This window comes from Pezoporus flaviventris, unplaced genomic scaffold, assembly GCF_033815535.1.
Source record: "Pezoporus flaviventris isolate CSIRO_AGI_PZ_B2104156 unplaced genomic scaffold, CSIRO_AGI_Pfla_v1 ptg000001l, whole genome shotgun sequence".
NCBI classification, from domain to species: domain Eukaryota; kingdom Metazoa; phylum Chordata; class Aves; order Psittaciformes; family Psittacidae; genus Pezoporus; species Pezoporus flaviventris.
Window position 1 is genome coordinate 17,078,160 of NW_026892549.1, and position 18,193 is coordinate 17,096,352.

The following is an 18,193-nucleotide window of genomic DNA, read 5'->3' on the forward strand; positions in this document are numbered from 1 at the left end:
CAAAAATAGCGCGCGACCCGACGGGAGCTCCCCGGGGCGGCAGCAGCTCCCGGGCACCCGCTGGCGCGGGTCCTCGGGGCCTCCCCACTCTCCCCACACCCGGCTTGTTAGGGGGAAAACCCCTCTCTGTGAAAGCGAGGAGCCGGGAGCCGCCCCACGCCGCCTTTCATCTCTGCTCCCTGCAGACGCACGCAGTGGTCCTTGTTCCACTTCCCACGCAAAACTGAAGCGGGTTTTATTTTATTCGCCCCCTGCGCAATGCCGACACGCCACCCGCGCATTCCCCATTAATAGCGCGAGTCCCAGGCAGCACGGGCCACAGCAGCATCAGGACTCAGAGCAGAACCGTATTTGTGTCCTGGACGGCAGCGTGCTCATTAAAAGCCCATCAGTCATCTTTGCTCCGCAGGGGTGTCGGGCAGCAGCCGCAAGGGGTGTTGGCGGGGTTGCTTGTCCAAAGGGGATGCGGAGGGATGGGAAGGCGTAGTAGGCTGCGGAATGCAGCTCAAACACCAGCTCTGTACTGTCCTGCAAGACTCTCCATTGCATCCAGCCTGCAAAAGAAAAAGGCAGAAGTCAGGTAATGCTGCTTCCTTTCCCACAGGGAACTGAGTCAGTCACATGCACGGTGAGGCCTGGCTGCTCGCAGGTACCTTCTCCGAGATGTTCAGTAGACGCGTGCATGCAATATGTGTTCAAGGCTGGGAGAAGATGCTTCCAGTCAAACTCCATAAGCACCAGTCTGCGCAGGATGACAATAAAAGGCAGCGCTCCCAACATGGCACAGCCTTAACCCAGAAAGTCAACATTTCAACAAAAACCCTACAGAGCACTTCACTATGAACAGTTTATGTGAAACTGTGATCGTTCCTCCTTAATACGTTCCTCTCGCTGTGAGTCCTCACCCTTCACACAGGCTTTTCCCTTTCAGCTCCCAATGTAAAAACTCCAACACCCAACAAAACAAACTGCTTCTACCTCCTGGTTCACTCGCATCCAGAAAGACAATCTCCACTCTGCAGTTGTGCTCTGTTGCTCCTACGGAATTACTATCGAGATCTATCCAAGAGGAGGCAAGATGGTAAAGCTGAGTAAAGAGATCATGTAACGCTGTAAGACTCCTCTGATCTCAAGGGCTGTTTAACCGACGCGTTGGTGGTTTGACATGCTGCTTTGGCTTCACCCGACAGTGCTTGCCCAACGGACGCTGGAGGAGCTCAGGCAGTTACCCTGCACCCATGTGTGCCCTGGGCCACCAGGACCCTGCCACAGAGCTGTCACATCACGATCAGCACCAGCCAAATCACAGCAGTCCATACAGTTTGAATATCACATAAGAAACTTACTGCAAAGGCCCTTTTAGGGATAAGTAACACACCTAATTACCATATCCTTAGAATAGATGTAATATAAATTTCATTACTCACTTAAAAGTTCTAAAGTTAACAGCATAAACTTGAAGTTGAGTAATTAAGTAATCCTTATATAGACACTTATTAAAGTATTTATACATATTATCTTAAATCTACATCTATCATTTTGCCAATTAAAATTAGGACTTTAATTGCAATTAAGTAATTTAATTGCCAATTGAACAGCAAAATTGCTAAGTGACTAATTTTAATGCCTATTTTAATTACCAATCATGACTGGGGAGGGAGCTAATCAAGCAGTATCAGAGTAATGATGTGAAAAAAAAAGGAGAACAAACATTCGAGACTACATGCTTTTAAAAAAGAACTCTAAATTAAATAAATGCAAACACAATTTTACACATGTGGTGAAATGCTGTATTTTGGTGTCTAAATGCAGGAGCACAAAGAACACATTTAATTAAAAAGAACTGCCACTCTCCCCCAGGTGCTGGTGGAAACAGGATGGCATATATGGTCCCCCCACACACAGCAAGGCCCTTAGAAAGTGTTGTGGTGGTCACGGCAGGAGCCCCTGTGAACACATGAGATGCCCTCAACTCCCACAGCCCAGGGTGATGGAGAAACACTGAGCCCGGCCACCACAGGGAGAGGGAGCGCCTTCCTTTCCCATTCCTGGGGCCCATTGTGTCTCTTTCCCCAAAGGAAAAGCAACAGGCACACACATGCACATCACACCTGTGTGCACACATCGCTGTGTCATCACTGCTCCACTCCCATCGCTGGCTAGAAAAAGGTGGATAACTGGCATTTTTGACCTGTCACCAAGCATACTCCAAAAAGTAAAACACATCTTCCTGAAAAGCTCCACCCACTGCTAATGAGGTTTTCCAGCTCGCAGCTCATTAGAACAGCTTCCATGGGATTATGCACTGCAACTGACCCCACAGGCCATATTTGGGGATCCATTCACGTGTTGGCCTGCTTCAGGCACAATTGTTTGCAAGAAAAGCACCAAAATTCATGTCACTCCAATCTGTGAGCATAGCACGTTCCCAAGAGAAGTCACAGAATTTTTAAGGAACTGATCTGTGGTTGCTGTAGTACCTCTAGTAGTAGAAAGACCACCACTGGATCCCAGTCATTGCGATTCAGTTCCTGGCCACCATTCCAGCCAAGCACTGCTGCTTTGAGCAGGGTTCATCATCAGCTTCGCAGCCAGCATGGCCAGACACAGTCAGTGCTGCAGCTCACACCCATGGGAACAACCAAGCATCATAAACTCCATGAAACCCCAGCCTCCAATGTTTTATTAATGCTTAGAGCCTGAACTATGCTATGTGCTGGGCAGCTTTGGGCATAATGGTATTGCAGGGACTCTGCACAAAGGAATCCTTTGTTTTGTACAGAGACAGCCTCAGCTCTCTCTCCTGGGTCAGACATGTGGGTTTGCTGCTTCTCTTCGCCAGGCCAGCAAGCCTTGGCTGGTGCCCGGTACAACAGCAGCCTCACTTGTGCGTATGTGTGAAGAGGGTGCTGCACCAGCAATGCAAGTTCTGCACCAGGACCTTCCCTGTGTGAAAGCACTTTGAATACTTGAGACAAGCATGGGTGTCCCACCCAACCCAGGCAAGTGTTGCAGGATGATGTTTTGGGAGAAGGAAGCTTTATTTCCTCTTCAACAAAGAAAAAGTTTAAGACTTACAAAAAGGTACTGGATATTGGAAGACATGATATGTACGAGTGGCTGATTTGACTCCTATCAGGTGTTCCTGCTACAGGCCAGGAATATGTTACCCTGCCAGAGAATGAGGGGCTTAAGAGACAGATCTGGGTCTCCTGAGCACTCGTGACTGAGTATTCCCGCTCCATGAACACACATGCCACGGACGAATGTTTACACTGACATCCACTGGTGTTATCGCTGAGACATCAAAAATGAGTAGTGCCACTCAGGGTGTGCCTTCCAGAGGGAAAGAAAACTTAACGTGTCTTTTTGTCCAACCCGCACTTATTTGCAGGAGGTGTGAAACCCCAAATGCAAGTTCAAGTGGGGAAGGAGGCAGGATGCATGCTCAGCACCAGACTTGCACCAGCACCTGGGCCCAGCACCACAAACAGCTGCTGAATATCGGTGTCCTCGTGGTGGCTGCAGTGCCAGCAATGACCCCCCCTCCGGGACATACCAGCAGCGCCAGCTCTGGAACAGGGAATGAGAGCACATGCACCATCCGGCTTTCCTTGCAAGCGACATATGCCATGAAGTTGCATGCTGATGTGAAGTTAGATCTCTGACTTGAAGTTAGAGCTGTCAGGGCACAGGAGTGGCTCATCACCAGGCTCGGATGCAAATGGAGCAGCTCACAAGCACCCCGTTATTTTGTATTTTCCTAAAACTTCCACAGGAAGTTCATTTCCCCTCCTTTGCTGCTCTTGGTTGACTCTTGATGCTTAGTGGTGATGGTAGAATTAGATGATACAAAGTATTTATTACTATGATGTCTATTTCTGCTCATATTCTTATTAACGTGATTATTCTATGGAAGACTATAAAGCTGTATTTCTCCTTTCTTCTCGCTACCAGCATGCACGATGAGTCACACATCAGGCTCTGCCTGCTCTGACAGCTGCAAACTCACGCTCCAGTGTTTGAAGCCCGGCTCAGTTCTGCCACATCATTCACCCAACGAAGATCCATTCACCACCTCATCGTTACCTAGGTCAAGGAACCGAGGTCGCACGGAGCCATTGATCTCTCCGAGCTGAGCTGTGACGTTTTTCCTGGGTTACGTTTGATTGATATCCGTCGGGGTGGAAGGCTAAACGGACCATATGGCACGTGTTGCATCCCATATGGTCTCTGCCCATCCGTGCCTAAACTCCCATTAGCAACAGCTGCCCTCCCCGCAATCCAGCTGCGCGGGAGGCGCCGGCGGAGCCGCGCCCCGCCCCGACTCGTTCCTGGCCTCCGAACCTCCGCCCCGCGTCCCGCGGTACTCCCCGCCGCCCGCCGCTACCTGCCGCCGCCGCGGAGCGGGGCCCGCAGCCCGGAGCCTCAGCCCCGGGGACCGCCGGTCCCCCTCGCCTGCCGCCGCCAAGCGCGTCAGCGCCCGTCACCGTGGCGGCCCTGTGACGGCAGCGCCGCTGGAGCTGCCCCGCGTCCCCCGCCCGACCCTGCCCCGGGAGCGCGGCGAAGGCCCCCCGCCTACCCCGCCGCGGTCAGCGCTCCCCGATCGGTTCGGGCTGGCAGGAGGGGAAGTTCTGGGGGGGTTTTATCTGGATTTTTTGTTTGTTTGTTTGTTTGTTTCGGGTTTTTCCACACACCCCCGACACCGGGCTGGCCTCGCTGGCACTGTGCGGCGCTGGAGACGCTGCTGCAAACGTGGAATTAGCTTGCTCCCACTTGAGGACTCTGCACCTCTCGCTGCTGCGCACCTCCGGGCTTTGGTGTCAGCTGAGCGTCCCCTGGATGAAACCAAGCCTAGAAAACGGATTGTTTGAAATACCTTGTTAAGTTTTTCTACAGAGGAGGCCACGGAGTTGCTCGAGGGCTGGAGCACCTCTCCTACGGAGACATGAGAGAGAGCTGGGGTTGTTCAGCCTGGAGAAGAGAAGGCTCCAGGGAGACCTTAGAGCAGCTTCCAGTGCCTAAAGGGGCCAACAAGAAGGCTGGAGAGGGACTGTTTACCAGGGCAGGTAGGGATAGGACAAAGGGAAATGGCTTTAAACTGACAGAGGGGAGATTTTAGCACTGTGAAGGTGCTGAGGCGCTGGCACAGGTTGCCCAGAGAAGTTGTGGCTGCCCCATCCCTGGCAGTGCTTAAGGCCAGGTTGGACGGGGCTTTGAGCAACCTGGTCTACTGGAAGGTGTCCCTGGCCTTGGCAGAGGCATGGAACTAGAAGGTTTTTAAGGTCCCTTCCAACCCAAACCATTCTATTATTCCATGATTCTACGATAAACCACACAGCAATATTACTTAAACACACACACCACCTCCACATTCATACTACGACACAGACATAGATAGGATTTTTAACTGTTTTCCTAAATTGTTTGGAAATGCCAAAAGTAATCATGACACTGCAGGGACTGTTACAGCTTCTTATTTGCTGTTGGCTTCTGAATTGCTGTTATTGGACAGAGATGCCAGCCAGGCTGGAACAATGGCAAAGCAAGCCTAAGATGGTCCCATGATCAGCATGGGCCCCTGTGCTGTCACTGGGCTGGCACAAGGAAGGTGATTTGGACAAGGCAGCAGCTGCTTGATGAACAGGCCAGGGAAGGGACAGTGAACAAGCAGAGCTGCATCAACCCAGTTCTTCCAGTAGAATATCTAAACATAGTCATACGTTTTTTTCCCCTAGAATGCACATATGGAAGCATGGAGCTGCTCCACATTCAGCAGCTTACTGGGGGCCACAGGTACTGGGTAGGCACATCTGACTGTGAATAAATCAGGACTGCATTGCAGCAGGAAGGGCTGACTCTGTGGGGAACGCTATCAGGACACTCATCAGGACTGCCTGGAGTAAAAGAAATCTCTCTGTATTTAAAAGCATGAGAACCCCAAGCCATGATTTCCAAGTCCTCTTGCTGTTTGCCGCCCACACCTCCAAAGAGGACCCCTCCCCTCTGCCCGAGTGCAGTCCATGTTAGCAATGCATGAGTAACTAGGATGGTGAAGGCAATGCAGAGCATCCCGATGACTGGTGGCTGTCTGTGGTGATGGCAGAGGCGGCCGGGGTCTGCACAAGCTGTCACCCTGCTGCTTTGGGAATTGTCTCAGGGTTTGGCTCCAGGCTGTTCTGTCACCTCTGGAAACACCCCCAAAATGACACTCAAGTGATATATTTATGCCACAAGCACTCTAAAATAGCATGAATACACATTATTTTCCCACATTTTGGTAATTAACTGACAGAACACAGAGAAATCTGGTTTAATTAACTATTTTCTGTAAGTGAAACACTTTTTGTTGTTTTAAGTGAAATACATTCTTATTTTGGGAGGGATTTTCTAGACCCATCTGGGATCCTTCCCCCTATACAGTCCTCAGAAATACATTCTCAGGAAGACGCTGCCATATTTGACTGTGGGAAACCAAAAATTCCCAGTTGTTTTGCAGCCAGCATGGCCCTCTCCAGCAGCTGGCTGCACCAGGAAGTGTTGCTGACCCCATCTCAGGAGAACACCATCCAGAGTGCGTTGTGCAAGGGGGCAATGAGGAGCTCTGGAAGTGCCTCCAGATCTGTCTCGGGCTAGCGCTGCTCAGAGCTGGAGCCAGGAAAGGCACTCAACACAAACCAAGTATTATTCCCAGAAATGTTTTTCATTAGTGGAGCCTCATAACAACAGCAGGGGGTTGCTCATGGTATCAGGAGCTTTGTCTCACAGGTGCCAAAACTGCCTGTGCAAGAGAGGGTGTTTCTCAGGACATCATAGCATTGTTATCATTCATCCTGCGTTGTGGTTGCTTGCACAAAGCCTCACAGATATGAAACATAATGCTGGAGGAATGTCTGGTCTGACCAAGTTACCATGAGTCTATTTCTGTAATCTCCACCTAGAAGCAGTTTATTGAAGACCTCTCAAAAAACTTACTGTGAGATGGAGTCACTGCCAGAAGCAGGAAGTGTTTGGCCTGGTGAATTCACCACCACCGATGATGCTTATGCAACTTTGCTTGATGAAACAGTTGTGTACAAACACAACAGGGTTCGAAAGCAGTGGATGCGCAGCCTGTGGTTTCAAGGGAGGTGGGCAGCAGTGCCAATGGCCTCACTGAATGCAGTTCCAGCCACAGTGCTCAAGGGCTAATGGGCAGTGCTTCAGGGCTTTACCCTGCCCCTTTGCTCCAGTCTTAAGGAAATAATTTTTCATTGAGGCTATACGCCTCGAAGCATCCCAAAATAGAGATATTTTGAGTATTTTATGCAGTATCTTTGAAAACCATTGTGCTCACAAGTGCCGAATAGGAGATCTGTGTGTGCCAGCCCCAGCAGTGCCAGACTCCTCCTCCATGGCAGTGTAGCCTGGGTTGAAATGGTGGCAGAAGCAGAACTCCCCAACTCCAGGCTGTCCAGGGCTGGCTCTGGGCTGGTGGGCAGCTCTGCCGGGGTACCCTGTGTCAGCAGCTGGGTCCCCCTCCACTGGGATCTGGCCTGGGGCAAGATGCTTTCCACAGGGATGGACAGTTTTCATCTTGCTGTTTGCTCAGACAACTCCAGTGAAGGCATGGTTTGCAAAACTCACTCTCGGTTTCTAGGGGTGACCAAGTTGTATTTTGCATTCATTGCTCTGAGCTAAGTCTGAGTTACAAAACACTGCCTCGTTTTGGCAAGAGGGCTGTTGAAGCTTTTTTTCACTGCTGAAGGTACTGACAGTACTAGAGGGCGTGTGACAGCCACTGAGGTGGAGCCTGGGCATGCTGTGGGACAACCACCAGAAGTAGACTTACCAGCATCATGCATTTGCCCAGCCATGCAGATGACCGTGACCTTCCTCGATAACCGGTTCCATATCAGGTGTCGAGCAGTTAGTGAATGCCAGAAAACAAGTTCAGAAAAAAATCTCATGAGAATTCCAGTTATCTCATGGTAAGAGGCTCGTACTGTACTGCAGGCTTCTGAAAATAGTGGTAAAATTAAGGAAAAACAATCATGATAGTTATGAATTTGCAAAACTCGTCATGTATGTGATGGCTGCTGTCATTAGAGGTAAATGGGAGGGAGAATAAACCCATTAATGGAGGATGTTAATTGAAAACAGGACTTGTGTACAGAATGGTGTTCGTAATTACAAGAATAGTTATTAAAATACCATTTTGCTTTTCAAAATGCCTGACTTTAATACAGAGTATGAAGGAGTTATGTTTTTAAAAGTTAATTATTTCCAGTGCTTTGAAAAGGGAAGTCTAAGCTGAAAATGATTTACCAAAATTATTAAGACAGTTTTTTAATTATCCTTTTTAAAACACTGCAGTAGAGTATCGGCTGAGCCTTAGTTTTACTTTCCCAAAGATGTGTGCTTTGCTCCTCCGGGGACCCAGCTCTTCTGCAGGGCTTGCTCTGGAGCTGCAACCTAGGTGCATCTACAGTGGGGAGCACAGCTGCAGTCTGTGGCGTGCCAGGGCTCCCAGGTATCATTTTTGACTTGCTGTTATGGCCTTTCAGGGGTGCTTTGGTCATCCTACCCATGGCAGCATTGATGTTGGCGGCTTTTCTTCATGGTCTCCTGGTCCCAGTGTGTCTGCTCAGGCTCATGCTGTGCTTGCTTCACTGCCTCCTCTCCCAGATGGGTTCTGGCCCATGCCCTGAGGTGCTAGTAAGTTCTGTGCCCAAGGGTCTTCTTCCGTCAATACTTTTTGGAGCCCTAGGTTGGTGGGGATCAGCACTGGGTCAGGCTGGCTGCGCAAGGGGCACCCTCTCCCTCCTTTGGGCTTCCTGGGCTTCACAGCCTCCTGCCACCTCTGGAGGTGCACTCTGGGGAGGACCTGGCACTGCAGCTGCTGCAGTTCCCAGAGTGGCTGCAGACATCTTGCAAGAATCAGGAGAAAACAAAAAGGAGCATTTTTGTGGAGAGTAAATACCGGTTAGAGCTGGGCACATGTCGTGCAGTAAGCAGATCCTTGGCACAGCAAGCTGCATAGCAACATCTGCTGCACTGGTGTCTCCAGCTCATGCATGTGAACTTTAAGTTGTTAACATAAGTACTTACTATAGGGTTCATGTGCATGGAGGTGAACATATCATAAGCTCATGTGCTGTGCACAACCAGTGTGTCTGCTGTGCAGGCTCACTAGATCCTACAGGGATCACAGCAGAAAGCACAGCCTCAAAAATCATGCTGTGAGGACCGCATTTTCCACATCTCCGTAGGTTGCGAGGAGGGTGTCAAAGATTTGACCCCTCTTGCCCTTCCCACAGCACACCACTGATTTCAGCAAGGCTCTGCTGGAATGTGGTGCAGATGTAGCACTTACAGACACCCAGTGGTATGCAAAGTACCTGCTTTCCATGTCCAGTCCATGAAATAATCATGGAGAAACGGGCAAGTAATAAGGCACAATAAATCACATAGTTGTCTTTGAAACATTTGAATCACAGTAAGTAATGAACACTGATTTGAGACAGAAATAAAAATACCCAAACTGTAGCTCAGCCTGCACAGAGAATGGAGAAAAATATTGTTCTGTTTTTTCCCAGTTTTGACTGAACGGGATCTGGTTCTTCAACATGAAAAAAAAATAGATTAAAACTGAAGTAAAAAATAATGAGTACATAAAAATACATTAGTTTTTGGATGAGAGAGCTTCAATAATAAGACATATCATCAGAGAAATCAAAACTGGATTGTATATTCTTCAGATTGTTCAATATGAAAGCCAACAAAATTAGTCCATATTGATGTGATAAGCAAGAAGAAATATAGGAGTTTCCAGTTCACAACATTCCAGCACAAGACACCATTGGAAAACTAAGTCAATTTTTATATCAACAAATCCATATCAAATTAGCCCAGACTTGATACTGATACTGATAATGAGATGTGGATGTATTGTGGATGTGTTTCTTTGGAGTCAATGGTAACTTCTATGTAAAGGGACAAGAACCAGTTTGGCCAAATTCCCAGTTCCATGGGACTTTGGCATCAGTTTATTGAGGATTTTTAAAGAAATAAAAAGTTTAGTCTAATTTTTTAATAAATGTCATTTTAGCCTTCCTCATTTACCTAAAACAATGGTCATATAATGGCTTTGTCAGAATTTATTCTCTCTGCTGTATGAAGATCCTATTCAACACACACTGTGTGTGTTGTGTGTCTAATTACCATTCAGCCTTACATAAAGATACTTTGACATCAGAAGCTCACAGGAAACTAGGCCAGCATTTAGGAAAATCTAAACTGATGAGAACATCATTGGCAAATATGACCAAGAAAGTAGCTCCTGAAGCAGTAAAGCTACACTTTCGTTTCACTGTCAAACACACTGCACCTTGTGCAGGTTAACAACTGGATTTGGGTCTGGGAAACGTATTCAGTGAGGAAAAGAACAGCAATTAGCCTGATGTGCTGGTATATTGAAAATGCGAACTCAACAGAACTCCAGGCCCTGTCTTACAAGATGTTTACTAGCATGGTTCATGTCATGGAGCAAAATGCAGACAGCAGAGAAGAGCCAGTTCTCAGGAGAGCTGGCAGGGGTGGGTGGAACAGCGGTCAGGGAAAGGGCAGGACAAACAATTATGGGGGTGTGAGAGAGAACGGGGTGGTGGTGGTGGGGTTAAATCTTGTCAGTATATTAGGAAGGTGGAAGGGGCAAGTCCACCCCCTTTCCCTACCAATAAATCCATCCATACTGGGATGATGGAATTGGAGGAAAAACTTGGGAAATACCTTCAGCTTGAGCCCTCAGTTAAATGCTGTTACTAATAATGTGTTTAATTCTGAGTGACATCCAAATCACATAAGTCTGGGAAGGTAAAACAAGGGTGAAAATCTGCCATAAGATTAACAAGCAAAATATAATTAACTAGTTTCAAAGAATAGGCTAATCACTTCTGCCAATGTTTTGACGGCATTCCGAAATACAGCTGTAACCCATGTCACTGTGCCATTGCTGGGGAGGAGCTGAAGCATGGTGCTCACTCCCCATTGCCCACCCATGCCAGGACTTTCAGTGCCTGGTGTTTGCAGTTGCTAAGCTGATGCTGCCAACCCTCTGAGGAAGAACAGAAGTGGAACCTGGGTCTCCCAAGTCATGGGTGCTTAAGGTGCCATATGCAGAGGAGGTGGCTTGGGCTCTGTGAATAGCAGCACTGCCAAAGCAGCAGAAAGGCTGACCAGAAGCTATCCCTGTGCCCCAAAACCTGATGTTAAAATGCCCGGCACTGCAAAATCTCAAACCTTTTTTGCAGAAATATACTATGTGCCTAAATCCTTCCTAAATCCCTTCATTAACTAGTGCCCGAGTTTCAGAGGTGGAGTATGAGATACTGTGGTTCAGGATCTTGCTTTTTTTCAACCACTATGGACTGTTGCTACATGACCTAAGTCAAATCTAAAGTAAAAAATACTCTTTAGTCACCGAATTCAATGTTTTTTTTTCCCCCTATTTCTCTGTGGGTTTTTTTCCGTTGCTGCTTTCTGGTTCTGAGTAATCTCTTCCTTCTCAGTCTTAGCATCATAACAGAACATAAAGTTTAACATCAAGTTCCACTGAAAAGGTTGCCACGACATGTACTAGTTTCTCTTCCACAAGATGAACCTGAGACTCCATGCAGTGTATCTCTTACAGGAATATGTTCACTTGAGTAACAGCAATAAACTCCTGTCCTGTTTTTTTTTTTTTTTTCATGTTCCTGATGTCCATTTCCAGCAAAACTTTCACTTTGCTCAGTTTTTTAATTAACAACAAACTCTTGTTGTCCTTTGGCATATGATGCTTTTTCCCATTTTTTTTTTAGGGTCATTTGCTGTAATATGGCTGCCAGGCAGCAGAACCATGACAGGATGCGATAGTTGTGTTCTAGATGCTCTTCTAAGAAAGTATCTGTGTTAATCTGCTTGCAATGGTGCACACGAATAAAGCAGTTGTTCTAGTATTTTTATAAAATGTGAGTATATACAATAATTACTGAATTATTACTATTATTATTATTACTATTCAGTAATTATATTTTTATTAACTGAATTATTACTATTATTATTATTACTATTCAGTAATTATAGCATTACTGAAATGAGATAAAATGTAAAGCTTCCAGTTTCCTATCAGCTCAAAAATAGCCTAGTAACAAAAATGAAGTCCAACTGAATTTTTTTGCAAGAGCTATTAGTAGTAGCCTTCATTTTGGTTTTCTTTCTCTATAAGCCTTGGTAAAGAAGTCCACTTTCCTACCCAGATCAGAAAAGTGGAAAAATTTGGTTTTATATAAGAATGTTCATGATTTCTGAGGGGAAAGCATGCAGCGTATAGCAGGGCCCTGGTTTGCAGAGGGGTTGTCCTGGTTTCAGCTGGGATAGAGTTAACTTTCTTCCTAGTAGCTGCTGCAGCGCTGTGTTTTTGCTTTAGTCTGAGAATAATGCTGATAACACACCAGTGTTTTAATTGTTGCTCAGTAGAGCTTACCTGGATCATAGGCTGGATATTGGTCAGGGGGTGATGAGCAATTGCATTGCATATCACTGTCGGCTTTCTTTTGTTTTTTCTCTCTCTCTCTTTTTTGGTATTTCCCATTTCATCATTATTATTAGTAGTAGTAGTAGCATATTAGAACAACTGGGGGGCTGCCTGTTTGGGCTGACCTGATCCCAACCTGTGGTTCTCTTCATATCGAGCTGAGCAGCAGGGGGCGATGGGCCACCCCTCTTCTGCTTCCCACCCTCATTGGCACCATTTAGCACAACGAATTACTTGCAGTTAGCACGATGCTTGGCATGTGGTTTGGGTGGAAAGCAAAATGTGGCCACGTAATTGCTAATGGCACAAAATTAAGACCAATGCACGGGAAGGTATCCGAATTGCCAAGGACAAATGCCAGTTCTGTGGTTCTTCAGCCATGCTAGAGATAGCTTGCCCCTAGCTAGCAGGAGGGATGAAGAGACCCACAGTATCTCAAAATTATTTATTTCCAAAAGACTTACATCTTCCTTTTGTCTGAAAGAGCATTTATGTTTTGGATTCCAGAAGTAACCTGAAGGACATGAAGAACAGAGAAGCAAGAGATTCCCCTGGAGGAAATGGAACACTGGAAGCTGAAACACTCTGTTGTGATTTGAAGTAAGAATTACACTTGGTTTAAGACGATCCGTATGAGCCTTACCTTCTTGTTGTGCAATTTCAAGCCATCAGAAAAAAACCTTATTTTATATTTGTAATGACATTATGGGTCAGACTGGGTTAATGAGCATGTCATATGATACTTATCACTAGAAGGTGATGTGTTTCAATTTCCAAATGTATTTCCAAAGGTTTTCCAGCAACAACAAAGAACATTTGTTTCATGAGAGAGCTGAAGATATCTCTTCCTTAGACGTATGACACTTAGCAAGAAAACTGAAAAAATAATAGTAAAAATTCTTGTCTATTATATTTCTGCATGCAGGGACAGGGAGAACTGCAGGCATGGGAAAAGGCTGAGAGAGTAAGTCAGGAAATAATAATAGTAGTAGTAGCAATAAAAAAAGTAGTAACAATAATGTATGTTTGCAGGGTTGGGGTACAATATTTTGCAGAAAATTTTAATCAGGCATTTCTTAAACAATTATATAAAGTGTCCTGTGGAATGATCTGTCCTAACAAGACTGCTATATTCATTTCCAGATCAGCCTCTACCATGGCTTTGCAGGTCGGTCTGTAAACTAAAGGCCTGTAGAAAGGCAGGAGCATTTTGCTGTCTCAATAGCCTTACAGCCTACACAAACTTGTACAATTGTGCTAGATTCCATCTTTCGGAGCTTTAAAAAAAACCTCCTATTTCCCTCAAATCCAGAAATGTTAATTTTCATCTCTGATTAATCTGAAGACCAGTTGAGGCTCCTTTTATTAAGTCAAGCAGACTCCTACCTGCTTCCTGAGGGCTAAATTTGGCTGAGAAACCCATTGTAATATTGCGTAATTAATTTGCCAGTCAAATAATTTCTTCAGGGCTATAATTTACTTATCTGTCTGCAACCCTAATGAATCTCCCATTTCAGTACATTAATCCTGTTTTCTGCCTTTTTATCTCCTTCTTTAACTCTAATTTTTGTAATTCTTTAATATGGGCTGATTTGTAACCTATAGTTTGGGGATGTTCTCATGATGTTCTCACTGGGAACCACAAAAAAACAGCTAAACACTTAGCCCATGATGACTTGGAACTAGTGGAAGACTTCCTCGCCTTACTCCTCCATTTCACTACAGCAAACAAGGGAGTTAATTCGATAAAAATCAAAGATGGAAAAGTACAGAATTAAAAACAATTTGTACTTGGAGGACTGAAGCTTGTAACTTTGTTCAAGCCCAGTGTAGCAAACATGCAGAACTTGCCAAAGCTGACTCTGAGCACTGTATTCCCTCATTAGTGGCAGTAGGTAAAAACTAGTCAGTAAATGCAACGTTGGCAATTCTTTTAGTTGTTTAACTTTGCAAATCACAACTCTGTCCTTGTTTGTTTGGGTTTTCTACTACATTTATTAATTAAAATTGTTTGCTAAGTGGCATAAATAAGTAGCTAGTGTGTTGTTCATAATCTTTGAAATTTGTCATTTTACAGTTTTCCTAATCTCCAGCAGGAATGTGGTTTTGGTGCAGGATAGGAACACTAAATGAAGTAGCAATGATGTAAGAGATTCGTGAATATTCTGCACTGACTCATTTGGATACTTCAAACACACTGATGAAATGATCGTGTGATGGAAGAAAACCAACTTTAGTTGTTTATTTATAAATGGCTGATACCATTGCCACAGGCCTGGTCCAGCCTTGTAGCAGCTGTGACAGAGGGGAAGGAAAAAGCTCCCAGTGGAGCAGAGACCTTGTTCAGGCAGAGGAATCTGGGATGGCGCAGGGCAGTGAATGCCTGCGGCTGGGCTGCATTCGGGAAATGAATACTCCTCATGTTTGGTTTATACTGCTATGCTTTGCTGCTGTATTTTATTGAATGAGAGTGCCTATTTTAAGATGGAATTTCAAGTGCAAACATTTAATCATGGGAAGAAGTGCAGTGTTAGAAACCTGCATCAGAAAGAAATGTAGAAATGCCTATCTGACTGTTCAGAATGTCACTGTGATCAGTATGTGGTGCGTACATGAGGTCGCTTTGAAACAGAACTGTTTTCAGGCTAGACTTCAGAAATTAATTCGCTTGGTGAAAAATTCCTGTGGAAAATACACAGTGAGTTTAAGCATTTATCTAGCGAGAATCAATGAAAAATTCAAAAACATGAGCAGATTCAATGAAAACACCCTGGGGACGAGGGAGGCCTCCCTTAAAGGCCTGAGGTTTGAGGTACCAGGAACGAGTTAATCCCACCAAGGAATGCGGAGGAGCTGCCAGATAACAGTGACATTGTTTTTCCCTGATGTCAGCAGAGAAACCCAAACACAAAGAGGTGAATGTAGTCTTCTGAGGGAGCTCTGGAGAAAGCTGAATGTCCGACTTGTGCCTTGCATCCCATAGCACTTAAAACTGCTGGGCACAAGAGAAGAGTGTTTCCTGGAACTGGGGCTGCCTCTAGGCATCTGGGCAAGACCTCAGCTGTGGACAACAGCTGAAGGATCATGAGATGTGCATGTAGCAGCACTGGGAGCTGTATTGCCACTGTCCAGAACCAAGAGGGATCCATTTCTTTGTCCTCAAGTTCAAAGAATGTGCACTTCTGGTAGGCTTGGCCTTATCGTTGGGTAGATTTATAGCCATCTGTGGGTCATTTTTTACTTTACAGCTCACTGTGAGCCATCTTATTTTCTCCTGTAGCATCCACCTGTTGAGTCTTGCTTGAATAATTCAATTTATTCTGTATTAGGTAGGTGATGGTCCAGGGGATATTTAGATCTAGCTGCAATAGAAGCGTTGTTTCACTTTAATATAGGCAGCACATAAGCTCTTGTATTGGTTCCACAGAGATAGTAATTAAATACTTGATGATATGCTTTGGATTCATAGCTGCTCTTCTCAGCAGCTTGAATGTCCTCTGCCTTGATCCACCTTCCACATGGGAAGTTTCACAATTGGACTGACTGTCCATCACAGCTGAGAAAGCCATAAAGGCATAGTAATATCTGTATTATTCATTTTCTACTATTCTGAGGTCTACAGAAAGGTAAACAAAAAGAGGGAAAAAAGGAAGAGAAGGTTTTAAATTGCTTTGTGTTTTTATTGCTGTGGTTGGTATTAACCTACCCTGCACCCTTGGCTCAGCCTCGTTAAGAGCCACTGCTATTCTGTGCTTTGTCTTAACAGACAAATCAAACAGTTTGTGTGTTGTGTTAATTATGAAAATCAAATTCAGTAATTCCTCAAAAGCTGCTGCTAAAAATCTGTTTTGAAGAAAGCCAGGCTGTTAAATGCTGCTTCCTGACAGGATGGAAATCCATGAGTCGCTGAGGTTATGAATGTCTAGACAGGGAACATGAGAGGAACTATGCTCAGTGGTGAAGGGTCCTCCTTGTCTTAGGCCCCCTGAAACAGATACAGCTGCTTGTGGTGCCTTCTTCTAAGAGTGGACATCAAACACACTATAGTATTATGTGTCACGGGATATAAGCATCTGGAGAGCAGCACATCTCAAGGAGATTGTGCTTACATTCTGAAAACAAATGCGGAGAGCAGGACCAGGTAGCTCCCAATGAAGGTAGTGGAAGTTGCTGGTTTTACTGGGGTAATGCAACCAAGAGAACCTATCTGGGCTGTTTTTCCTTGAGTATCAAGCCTTTACACCTGACAAGTCCATACTTAGATGGGAAGAATATCCTAGAAGAGGTGCATTTTGTGTCATAGTAAGTAATCTCCTACTGGGCAGTTTAGAAGCTTAGAGTTGTTAGAAAAATCCGAGATTAAGGAAAATGCACTTAAGAAGCAGGCGGGTTAGGCAGGTTTTCAGGGTCTTTCCTCCTAGCTGCGGCTCCGGTCCCTTTGAAGCCTCCGAGGGTCCCGAAGGGAGTTTGGGGTACAGACACTGGTCAGGGACCGAGAGGCAGAGGTAGAGGAGCGCAGGCGTTAAAACGCGGACTGCGGGGAGGGGAAGGGCTTTCCCGGCAGGTACTCCCCCTCCAGCGAGGACGGGGCTTGTGCAGCTCTCGGGGCCCGCTCCGCGCGGCTGGTCGCTCTATTCCACGGCCATGCGCGGTGCCGAGGGAGCCCTGAAACGCCGGAAGCAGCTATATAGAGAAAGGGAATACAGGTATGTGGTAACTGGGGGCGGCAGGGGCACTGGGGCTGCCTACCTCTGATAGCGCGCGGCGAAAACGCCCTACAGCCGGGGATGTAGCTCAGTGGTAGAGCGCGCGCTTCGCATGTGTGAGGTCCCGGGTTCAATCCCCGGCATCTCCAGGGGCTTCTTTTCTTTTGTTTTTTTTTCCAACCCTTCTCCCCGAAGGAAGAAAACGGCGGCGCGTCTTCCCGGTCGGGAATCCCGAGGGGAAAACGAAAGGAAAGCGCTCTGGGCTCCCGCCGCAGCGGGTTTTCTGCCAAACACAAAGCGAAAGGGGAAAAAAAGAAAAAAAAACAAAACAGAAATCAAAAGCAAGTTGCATTGGCCGGGAATCGAACCCGGGCCTCCCGCGTGGCAGGCGAGAATTCTACCACTGAACCACCAATGCGTGCATTCTGTGTAGTTGTGGAGGCCCCCTGCATACCTCAATCGATCGTCCAGAAAGTTCCTTAGAAAGTGAGCGATGTCTATCTATTTTATTCCTGCAGAGTATTAAAAAAAAAACAAGAAATTGCATAATACACCCATCATAAAATCACAGAATCCCAGATTAGAGGGGATCTAGGAACATCTAGTCCAACCCTTCTAGGCAAAGCATGATCTAGACTACCTGGCCCAGCAACCTACCGAGCTGCATCTGAAGTGTCCGTCGCTGGAAATTATTCCATTGGCTGCTTGTTCTCAGTGTGAAAAATTTTCCTCTTGTGTCCAGCCAGAACCACCCCAGGAGTAACCTGTACCCATGACCCCCGCTCTTTTCTGTATGACTCCTTGTAAAAAGGGAGTCTCCATTTTCTTGGTAGCTACCCTTTAAATAGTGGAACATAGTCATAAGGTCTCCCCTAGGCTTTCTTTTCTCAAAGCTGAACAAGCCAAGCTCTCTCAGCCTTTCCTCATATGG

General features: G+C 46.1%; 1 protein-coding gene, 1 long non-coding RNA gene and 2 other non-coding genes across 4 annotated transcripts in view; 2 read left to right on the forward strand and 2 right to left on the reverse strand.

Annotated features, from left to right (window-relative positions):
* KCNJ3 (potassium inwardly rectifying channel subfamily J member 3) overlaps positions 1–18,193 on the forward strand; it is a 650,962-nt gene that overhangs the window by 428,154 nt on the left and 204,615 nt on the right. The gene's annotated exons all lie outside the window — the stretch shown is intronic.
* Positions 527–4,464, reverse strand: LOC133282654 (uncharacterized). The gene is made up of 3 exons (XR_009747727.1): positions 4,391–4,464; positions 979–1,059; positions 527–554 (listed from the first exon to the last, which is right to left on the reverse strand). It is a non-coding gene; the product is annotated as an uncharacterized LOC133282654 (long non-coding RNA).
* Positions 17,340–17,411, forward strand: TRNAA-CGC (transfer RNA alanine (anticodon CGC)). Its single transcript has one exon. It is a non-coding gene; the product is annotated as a tRNA-Ala (tRNA).
* Positions 17,610–17,680, reverse strand: TRNAG-GCC (transfer RNA glycine (anticodon GCC)). The gene has a single exon. It is a non-coding gene; the product is annotated as a tRNA-Gly (tRNA).